Genomic DNA, 10,758 nt, shown 5'->3' with positions numbered 1-10,758 from the left:
AGTCTAACACCAGTATTCCCTCAGTTGCCAAGAAGCAAACAGTTCATGCTAGGCTGTAAGTGCCGGAGTAGTTTTCTACGCTTATGCTGCACTTTGTTTATTCTGATTTTTCTACAGATTGAGGAAGACTCAAGTCATATATCATTGCCTAGACTAGAAGCCACCTTCTCCCTGCCCTGTCTTTCCCTTGAGCCTGCCCCCCAGGTTTGACTCCTAAGGACTAAGGTTTGACTCCTGGAGGGGAAGCATTGTAGAACCAGGAGGTCTCTGGAGAACTTCTAACCCTCTCATTTCACAAGTGAGAAAGTGAGGCTCCTCGAGATCAGATTGACTTACTGGAGTTCTCCCATTGTGTTAGGGTCACGGCCAGGTTACAGAACCAACTCCCGTTTCAGGACTCTGCAGATAAATACCTGAGCCTGGGAGAAGTGGAATTTGGAATGCAGGCATTTTTGGGTCCTTTGAAAAGTGGTTTCTTTGCAGACAGTACAGTAGTGACCATTGTCATCTTTGGTGCATTGTTTTGTTTGTGCAGGGCACCTGCCGTTGCCTAGAGTCCACAGATAACCTAGTCCAGCTGGTGTTCAAGGGTCATTCTCTGTCCTCTTCAAGCCAGCCCTCTGACCCCAGGTCAGAAAGACCTCCTAAGAGTGATTATAGTCGTAACAGAGATAATGAATACATGAAAAAGGGTTATTTATTCCTTGGTGTTTATATGGAGGAAGATATAAATAGTTGTGGAAAGACAAAAAGATGAAAATGTTGAAAAACAAAATATTATGGAACTCAAAAGAAGGCAATAGTGCTTCAAAAATTCATGGAAAACTGGGATGGAAAGATAAGCTTGCTGTGATGCATAATATTTGAAAGCTATGCATATGAGGTGTCTTCAAAAAGCTCATAGGGAATTCATATTATTAAAACGTTTTTGGAGCCAGCACTGTGGCACAGTGGGTTAATCCTCTGCCTGCAGTGCCGGCATCCCATATGGGCACTGGTTCTGGTCCCAGCTGCTCCTCTTCCAATCCAGCTCTCTGCTATGGCCTGGAGGGGCAATAAAGGATAGCTTAGGTACTTCGGTCCCTGCACCTGTGTGGGAGACTCGGAAGAAGCTCCAGGTTCCTGGCTTCGAATTGGTGCAGCTCCAGCCGTTGTGGCCTTTGGGGTGTGAACCAGCGGATGGAAGACTTTTCTCTCTGTCTCTCCCTCTCCCTGTCTTTACCTCTGCCTCTCAAATAAATAAATAAAACCTTAAAAAAGTTATCATGTACTTCAGACTTTTCTGATACTAAAATCAACTCACCTCTTCATTTTGCTCTCCAGGAACTTTTTGAGTACTCTCACATATAGATATTAATGAATACTGATATGGAGTATGAATCAAAAATAGTAAATTTACTATGAAATTCTTTCATTACAGTTGCGATATTATACAAGTGAATATTATCTATATTCTTAGTGTATACTATGAACCAAGAAGTAGCCTCTAATGGGTTATCTTTGAATGAATTTGTAACCAGTACGTATAGAGAAAATGCATTAGTAAAGAGGTGTATAACAAGCAGCAAGATGCAGTAAATGTGAATGTCCAGGTAGCCATAATGTATCTGCACAAATGTTTCACCGAAAACTGGTAGAAAGCAGAGAGAGAAGTAGGCAGTATGAAAGGATTTCTTGTGCTCATTGGTGTGTCTCTGGATACTCCCCAGTAAGTTACAGGGATCAGTCCTAATGGAAGCAATATTTCAATTAACGTAGCCATACAGAAAACAGAAAACAACCCTAGAAGTATCATGGAGATTTTTACATTTCTGCTTAGAACCTAGCTTATCATCATCTTCAACATCCAGGAAAATATCATCCCCAAAGGCTAAAGATATCCTCACTGGTTTTGGATAAATGCAAAGTCAGAGATGTGCACTTGGCCATTTATTTATTTATTTATTTATTTATTGGCATTGAAGGAAGCTTTATTTCATAAAACAACAGACTTAAACATGTTTATAGATTGATGAGGGAGAAGGGCAATTTAGAGAAAAGGATAATAAAGGAGAAAGGGCAATGTGGGATCCACAGGGCGGCTTCAGAGGGTGACTATGGACCAGGGGGAGGGGACACTTCTTTTCTGAGGTGGGCAAGAACACATTAGAATGCAGTTCTGTCTTCGGGTGTCTGATAAAGTGCAGTTTCAGGTTGTAACCAAAGAGACTGGGCAGAAAAGGGCCATTTCTTAATATGAGGAAATGAAAAAGACAGGCACATAATCTGGTTGATAGAAATAGCACTAAATGGAAAGGTTTCCTCCAGGATTGGAACCTAGAGACTGGTCTGGAAGTTGCAGTGCAAGTGACAAAGGGTCTTGTCTAATAATTGTGTTTGGTGTCGCTGCTTACTTAGCACTTCCTGTGTGTCAGCCACTCCACTAAAAGCTTTACCAAACTGGTGTTTTTTTTTTTTTTTTTTTTTTAAATCCCTTTAATGATTCTACTTCCTAGTATTCTGCTTGCTATTTACGTTTTTCTGTAGCGACAACTGAAACTCAGAGAGGCTAAATGGCTTGCTCGAGTTCCTTCATCCACTGGGTTTCCTAATCAGCATTCCAGACAGCTTCCGTGTCTGCAAGCTCTGCACCCTTGCACCATATTCTGTTTATGGAAAGAACTACCAAGTGCTTTAAACTTTGGACAAGCTAATTTGTTAATCTGATAGCATCTGTTTTAACTGCAGGTTCATACAACTGTCATTTCTAAGGTTTTGTCTTTCTTTTGTAAACATTACCTCTGACTTTGGTTGGGAATTTTAAACAGATGAAAGGAAGAAGACACAGCAGAGGAAAAAAAGAAGACCATGTGAGGGAAAGCCATAAACCCGAGATAACAAACTGTGATAGAGCTGCCTCTTCTTTTATCAAAACCGATGGAAGTCCATGGAGTGAATGCTGAAGTCAGTGAGCTTTCTGTTTGGAAACTGCTTTTAAAGTCTGCTCTGTTTTATTGATGTGTCTCCTGACTTGGAAATTTCACAATTCTGGGTTCTTTTCCTAGCAACATTCTCCTTATAATCTCCAAACTTTTTACCCACTTTAATGTTTAGCTGTAATTATCCATTCCTATTTGGTTTTCCTCCAATTATCAGTCCAGGAGACCTATCACAGTGATGTGTGCAAAAAATACACCATAGATTAATTATGAAAATAGAAGAACTCTCACACCTTCTAATACATAGACGTGCTCCTGCATGGTAGACCAATGGCAGCTTTACAGTCAAGTTTAATACTTAAAAAAACTAGGCCATCAAATTACCTTAGAATTAGAGCTCAGATTTAGTTAACATGTTCTAATTTTGGAGGAAGAGATTAATAAACTGAGTGGCTGCCAATAAACTTTTGTAAAAATATATTTATTTCTGATCTTCATTCTTATATTTCTGACCTTAATTCTGCTTGAGAAATTTCACCACACAACAAACCTCAACGCCAAATTATCTTTAGCGGTAAAACACAATGGGTGGTTGGATCAATATCAGCATGGTTACAGAGCTGCAATTTTTCTCCTTTTCCACGACACAGCTGCAAATAAGGTTAGGGCACAGCATCTCACCTTCCCAACTAGCAGGTCCATAGGCAATAGGATTATTTTAACCGTGATCTTAAGAACCAACAATCAAAATGACAAATCCTCACATTATTTGACCGTGTTTACAACCAAGTCAGACATTCCTTGCTAACACGGGGAAGCCACCCCGCCCGCATTCTAGGCGCTATTTGTGATTCTGTCCACCTGATTAGTTTGTGTTCTCTGTAATAACCCTGATAGCACTGAACATATGTTGTGGGCAAAAGCTGTCAAGCAAAAAAGCCTGAGTTATTGCCATCCATTTCTGTCACCTTTCATACACACTCTTCCCCGGTTACTGGATATCAACCATTTATTTTTATCTTTAGGTAGATCTTTCTCTATATGCTTAGTTCTAAAAATAGTCAATAACTTAATCAGTAAGTATTCTATTTTTGGAAGAAAACCATTATAAAATGAAAAGCACCTTAACTTGAAATCTACCACCAAGGGAATTTTTCCTCCTGATGGAGAGTAGGATACATCATTTTTTCAAAACTTATTTTGAGGAGTAGGTAAGATATTTTTAGTATAAATTCAGAATCCAAGAAGTAATGAGTTACATTTACAAAGTAAATCTGAGATGACTTTTTTTCTTTAAAAAAAAAAATCACTTGGTGCAAACATTGTGGCATAGCAGATAAGGCTGCTGACACCCCGTATGGGCAACTGGTTCATGTCCCTTCTGTTCCACTTCTGTTCCACTTCTGATCGAACTCTCTGATAATGGCCTGGGAAATCAGCAGATATGGTTCAAGTGTTTGGGCCCCTGTAGCCCATGTGGGAGACTGGGATGAAGCTCCTGGCTACTGGCTTCTGCCTACTCCAGCTCTGGCTGTTGGTGACCATCTGAGGAGTAAACCAGTTGATGGAAAATTTCTCTCTCTCTGTCTCTTCCTCTCTCTATGGGACTCTGACTTTCAAATAATAAACAAGCATTTTTTTAAAAAAAGAGATAATTACTTTGCCCTGCACAGTGACTTTGTGCCCCTCAGTCATGAGGGACAGTTTCATCCCTCCATTGGCATGGGATTGGCCCGATGAAAGATAATGCTGAGGATTCTCCACTGTCAGTAGAAACAGACTTACAGTGTGAAAGGAGCATGAACTAGAGTACTGAAAATCCCTTTTCCCCAGCCCCCTAGATAACTGCTTAACTGAAGAATCTTGTTTTGAGGATGTATTAGCTCTGATACCCATTTCTCACATTCATTTTGAAAAATTTGAGTGTCATCTGTGTTCAAAAGGCAGTGGAAAACAAAACCAATCAAGTGAATGTGACTTTTTTTTGACAGGCAGAGTGGATGGTGAGAGAGAGAGAGAGAGAGAGAGAGAGAGAGAAAGGTCTTTCTTTGCCGTTGCCGTTGATTCACCCTCCAATGGCCGCCGTGGCCGGCGCACCGCACTGATCCTGAAGGCAGGAGCCAGGTGCTTCTCCTGGTCTCCCATGGGGTGCAGGGCCCAAGCACTTGGGCCATCCTCCACTGCATTCCCTGGCATAGCACAGAGCTGGCCTGGAAGAGGGGCAACCGGGACAGAATCCGGTGCCCCGACCGGGACTAGAACCCAGTGTGCCGGCGCCGCAAGGTGGAGGATTAGCCTATTGAGCCTCGGCGCCAGCCTCAGCTCTTCTTTCTTTACGAAATACTCTATGCTCACGAGCTCTTTAGTTCTTACGTTTTCTTGGCCATCATTTTTCTTTCCTGCCTCTTCCCAGTTGCTGTTGTCCCAAACTCCCTCTCCCCAGATATCTGCCTCTGCACAGCATAGGCCTCCCCCTCCTCTCTCTTGATTTTCTATTTTAATCTAATGTAGATAGGAAACTCCAAAATATGTGACTATTACTTTGTGAGCAGCATTAACTTGAAATGCTAAAGTTGAAATATTATTGGAGCGGGACTATTGAACACCTTGATATCTATTGCTAGTTTTCTATGCCTTCCAAACTTTTGCCTTTTGTCTTGACAAAATGTCTTTAATTTAATTTTCTATATGAGTATCGGTAAGGATTCAATATAGAAAGGAAAAGGAGCAGAGAGAATAACCAATCTAGTATCCTAATGTAGCAAACGAGACAGCAGATTTTCTGGGTAATGGTTTGTCCACAGTCATATAGCTAGTAACCGTCAAACCAAACCTGGAACTAAGTCTCCAGACTTCTAGTTTGGCACTTTCTCTCATCAGTAGTAGAGTTTTGACTCTACTGCTTTAGTCAAGAATCTTGTTTTGAGGAAATCTTAGGCCTACGGAGTTTAGGCATAAAAACATCTCACGAAGAAAGTTCAAAAGTTTCTTTCCTTACCTGACACGGTCAGAGAAGAACAAACTTCAACTGAGAAATAAAGGTGAGGAACTGATACTAGAAGGATGTCAGAGTGACTAGTGTCAAAGATCACATCTGTCCAGCATGAAGCTCACTGGCCCCTGGTCACCGGCCACTGGTCACTAGCCATTGCTCCTAGGTCACTTGTGTGATGATCCACATGTATTTACAGATAACTATGAGGAAACCCCAAGATTCTACCAGGTAGGTAAGAATGATGTCACAAAGCAGGCAAGTTATAGGTCTGAGATAGCCAAAAGGGAGGTCAAATTCCCAATAAGAAGAGGAGCAGGAGGTGGACAGCCGAGGCAGCATCTTTAACAGAGCTATGGCAATTGAGCTCTGGGAAGGTGAAATCCTGTAAAGACAGACTTCCCCAGCCATCCAGCTCTTACCTTAGGCAGATCTCAATGTTTCTGATACATGTTAATGGATATGATTGGCTAATATTTATATTTTGTATATTATATTTGGTATCCTATAATATTGTTCACATTTATAAGGTTCTTGCCTTGGCAGAGAAGGAAAGGGAAGCTCAGGTAGAGTAATTACAGTTCTACTGAAACCGTGTCATTGATGTGATTCGTGAGCTCCCTGCAGCTTTTAAAACCAAAGGAAGGAATCAGAGAGCTCGTTTTGCAGCTTGGTTGAAGAGCAGAGTGAAGTTCCTTGAGTGTACCTTGAAGGGATATTGTGGTTCAAGGCTGTTCCCTCGTGCTTTCTTCTCCATGAATCCTAACTTGCTTGGGCTGGGATGGGCTGAGTTAGACCTCATCTTTCTTCCAGTCTCCTTTCTCCCTTTCATCTTAGCCATTGTTTCTAAGAAAAGTCTCGATCTTGTGCTCTTTTTTTATTTTAAAAAAGAAGACTTATTTTATTAATTTGAAAGTGTTACAGAGAGTGAGCAGGAGCCAGGGGTTTCATCTGGGTCTCCCACAAGGGTGCAGGGCCATCTTGTGCTGCTTGCCCAGGCACATTAGCAGGGACCTGGATTGAAAGTGGAGCAGTTGGGAAATGAACTGGCGCCCATATGGAATGCTGGCATTGGAGACTTAAGCTTTAGCCGTAATGACACAGTACTGCCCCAATCTTGTGTTCTTACACTGATGGATGTTACTTGCTGTCACTTTGCAGAAGCAGTGGTCTTGTTTTGGAAGCAAACACTGGAGAGTAGGATGATACTGTTGACTGCCAGCCATGCTTTTCTTCAGCATGGGTAGTGGTTCTTTTTTTTTTTTAAGATTTATTTTATTTATTTGAATGATAGTGTTACAAAGCGAGGTAGAGACAGAGACAGAGGTCATCCTTATGCTGGTTCACTCAGCAGATGGCAACAACAGCCGGCGCTGCGCCGATCCAAAGCCATGAGCCAGGAGTTTCTTCCAGGTCTTCCCCATGAGTGCAGGGGCCCAAGGACTTGGGCCATCCTCCACTGTCTTCCCAGGCCATAGCAGAAAGCTGGATCAGAAGAGGAGCAGCTGGGACTGGAACTGGCGCCCATATGCGATGCCGGCGCTGCAGGTCTAGGCTTCAACCTGCTGCGCCACAGAACTGCCCTTAGGTAGTGATTCTTTTGCCCATGGCTTTCCACCTCTGGTTCTTTGAGCCATGAAGACATGCTGGCATCCTGTTCCTTTCTCCATGAAAGGCATTTAGCATACTTTCCCTCTTCTCCAACAAATTAATGCAGCCTGGCTGAACATGGTCTCCTCCCCTAGTATACCAACCACCACTAGCGAATCATGGACCTCTAGACTCCTGGCTTCAGCGTGGCCCAGCCCTGGCTGTTGCCATCCAGAGCATAGATGATCTCTCTGGATATGTCTATCTCTGGCTCTGCCTTTTATTTAAGAGGAAAATAAATAAGAATTTAAAATTTGTACCTTGTAGAATGTGGTATACTAATAAACTCATCTCTAAAAATAATAAAATGTAGCTGTAGAGTGTAGATGCTGCCATGAATTCCCTACCCGGAGAATAATTGCATTTTCTGTAGTATTTTGTTGTGTTATCACATTTTTTTCACAGATTGCTTTTAAAGGTTTTGAGTTTTCTACTTGTTCATTTTTCCTTTTCATATTTTTAAGGAATCCAACATTGTAATATATACCACATATTTTCATAATCATATCTCAGACATTTTTTAAAAGACAGAGCTGCAGAGAGATAAAGAGGGAGAAAGAGAGTGATGGAGCAAGTAAGGGTAACAGTGAGTTAACTTCCATCCTCTGGTTCACAAATGGCGTGAACAGGTAATGCCTTTTCACATAGCAGGTAAAGCCACCACCTGCAGTGCTGGCAAACTATACAGGCATTGGTTCGAGTGTCGTCTACTCCATTTCCCATCCAGCTCTCAGCTATGGCCTGGGAAAGCAGTAGAAAATGGCCCAAGTCCTCGGGCGCCTGCACCCATCTGGGAGACCTGTAAGAATCTCCTGGCTCCTTTTCAGATCAGCCCAGCTCTGACCACTGTGGTCATTTGGGGAGTGAACCAGCAAATGGAAGACTAACACTCAATCTCTCTCTCCCTCTCCCTCTCCCTCTCCCTCTCCCTCTCCCTCTTCCTCTCTCTCTCCCTCTCTCTTTCCCTCTCCCTTTCCCTCTCTCCTACCTGCCCCTCCCTCCCTCCCTCCCTCTCTCTTCTTCTCTGTCACTCTGCCTTTCAAATAAGTAAATAAATCTTAAAAAAAGAAGAAGAACCAGATTGGGGGGAGGCTGAATGAAGTCAGGAACAACCATTGCATCTTTCAGTCCCTCATAGGTGGCAGGGGCCCACGAATTTGGTACATCTTCTGCTTTCCTAGCTGTATTAGCAAGGAGCACCCAGGCTTGGGCCAGCACTCCAATGCTGAATACCGGCATTGCAAGCAACAGCGTACCCACTAAACCAAAACACTGTCGATTTATGCATTATTTTTCAAAGGCTCCTTAGCTATTACAGCATTTTGTTATTTTTTACAATAGAATACTATGCAGTCATGGAAGGAAATGTAGTACATACCCCAGAGTATTGATGTGCTTTGACAAGTTGTCAAGTGAGAGAACCCAGATACTTAAGGCCATATACTGTATGGTTCAGTTTCTATGAAATATCCAGAAAGGCAAATTCATAGAGATTTGGATGGGGCCAGGTGGCAGAGGGAATGGGGATTGATTGCATATGCATAGAGGGTTTATTTTTCAGATGACCAAAATGTTATGAAATAGACAGTCATGTTGGTTGCCCAATCTATGAGTGTACCACGTGGCATGAATTACAAACTTATAAGTGGTGAACTTTGTTATTATATGAATTAAAAACATTTCAAAAAATGTCAATGACTGATTTTGCCATGGTGACCAACCTGCATATCACCATCCCCGTTCCTTGCCCAATCTCTTTCATTGGTGCCATTCTCTTCCCACATGTGCCTTGAGGCTGCACCAGGAGTGCTCCTTCCTGTTCCTGTTTCTGTTCCTGTTCCTGAGGGTGCCTGCATGATGCAGCTGTGGGCTGAGCTCGTGTGCATGCATCTTCACCCTGTGAAATGGCCTCCCCAAGCTTGGCATCCTTTAATGGTGATGGTTCAACATGGAAGCACAGTCCAAGTTGGAGGAAGCCCTCGCAGGCCTTTCAACTTCATATCTGGCACCTCTGGAAGTCTGATGTCATCCAGCTGGATGCTGTTCCCCAAAAGCCAGGTTGGCCACCTACAGGCACTTGCAAACACCAACAACCCCACAGCTCCCTTGCCTCAGTTGAGACTGTGCTCCTGGCATGCAACGTGACCCAGCCCATTACGCTCCCTCAGTGGTAAAAGTAAAACTGATCCTGGCCTTGTGTGGTTTTGTAGGTAATTGGAGGTAGGGCATTGCGCTGTCCTGGTACATAGGTATTGTGTAAATGGTGACTTCTATACTGTGAGAAACAAGGAGTAACTTCAAAAAAATAGCACCAGCTTTGAGAGTAAGGTGAGAACAGATAGCAGCAGCCCAAGCCATTGGCAATAAAGCTGTGGGAAGAGCCTGGCATGAGTCTGGCTTGGAGCCCAGTGGGGGACAGTGTACCTGCCAACCTGGAGGGGAAAAGAGGGGGGCACGTTTCTCTCGCCACTACCCAGCACTAGAAACCTGAAACTGAGAGAGGGTGGGCTCCCTTTTGGACATACATAACAGCTGCTCCAGCCTGTGTCCGTGCACCCAGCAACCTGCTGAAAGGAGACTCCTGAGTCTGCTGGGAGAATTGACAGGGGGCTCGGAGCCCATGACTGTGGGAGCCTTGAGTGCTGGGATGGACTGTGAAAACACTGTGGCTGCATAGAGGGGCACAAGGTGTGGTTGGTTCTCAAAGCAGTCACTGTGGACAGCTCCCTGATTGCTTGGTGAGAGTCATGGCTGTGGGATCCGTGCTCACACAGAGGACTGCATGGGTTCTTTGGATGGTTCTTGTGGCAGTGTGGATGCATATTGCTAGCACCTGGGGCTAGTGCCTGGACATTGGTCTTCTTGGAGGAGAGGTAGTGAATGTGAGACTAGGCCAACAGAGATGGTCAAACTCTCCCCTCTGATTAAAAAAAAAATTTAAAAAAGGAGATTTGCTATTCCCAACTGGATGTCACCTTGGACACTCCCCTCATCCTGGAGCACTGAACACAGCTCCCGGACCACACCCAGCACATGCCTCTGCGTATTCACTGAAAGAGCAGACACTCCACAGACTCCACAGAGACATAGAGGAATAGTCCAAAGATAAAACCCATCGCAGGGAAAAGATCTAAAAAAAAAAAAAAAAAAAAAAAAAAAAAAGCAACTTCCCAAATGCCTAAAGTAAATCAAGTAAAT

The sequence above is a fragment of the Lepus europaeus genome, chromosome 13 (assembly GCF_033115175.1).
Source record: "Lepus europaeus isolate LE1 chromosome 13, mLepTim1.pri, whole genome shotgun sequence".
In the NCBI taxonomy this organism is placed as follows: domain Eukaryota; kingdom Metazoa; phylum Chordata; class Mammalia; order Lagomorpha; family Leporidae; genus Lepus; species Lepus europaeus.
This window is presented reverse-complemented; position numbering follows the sequence as displayed.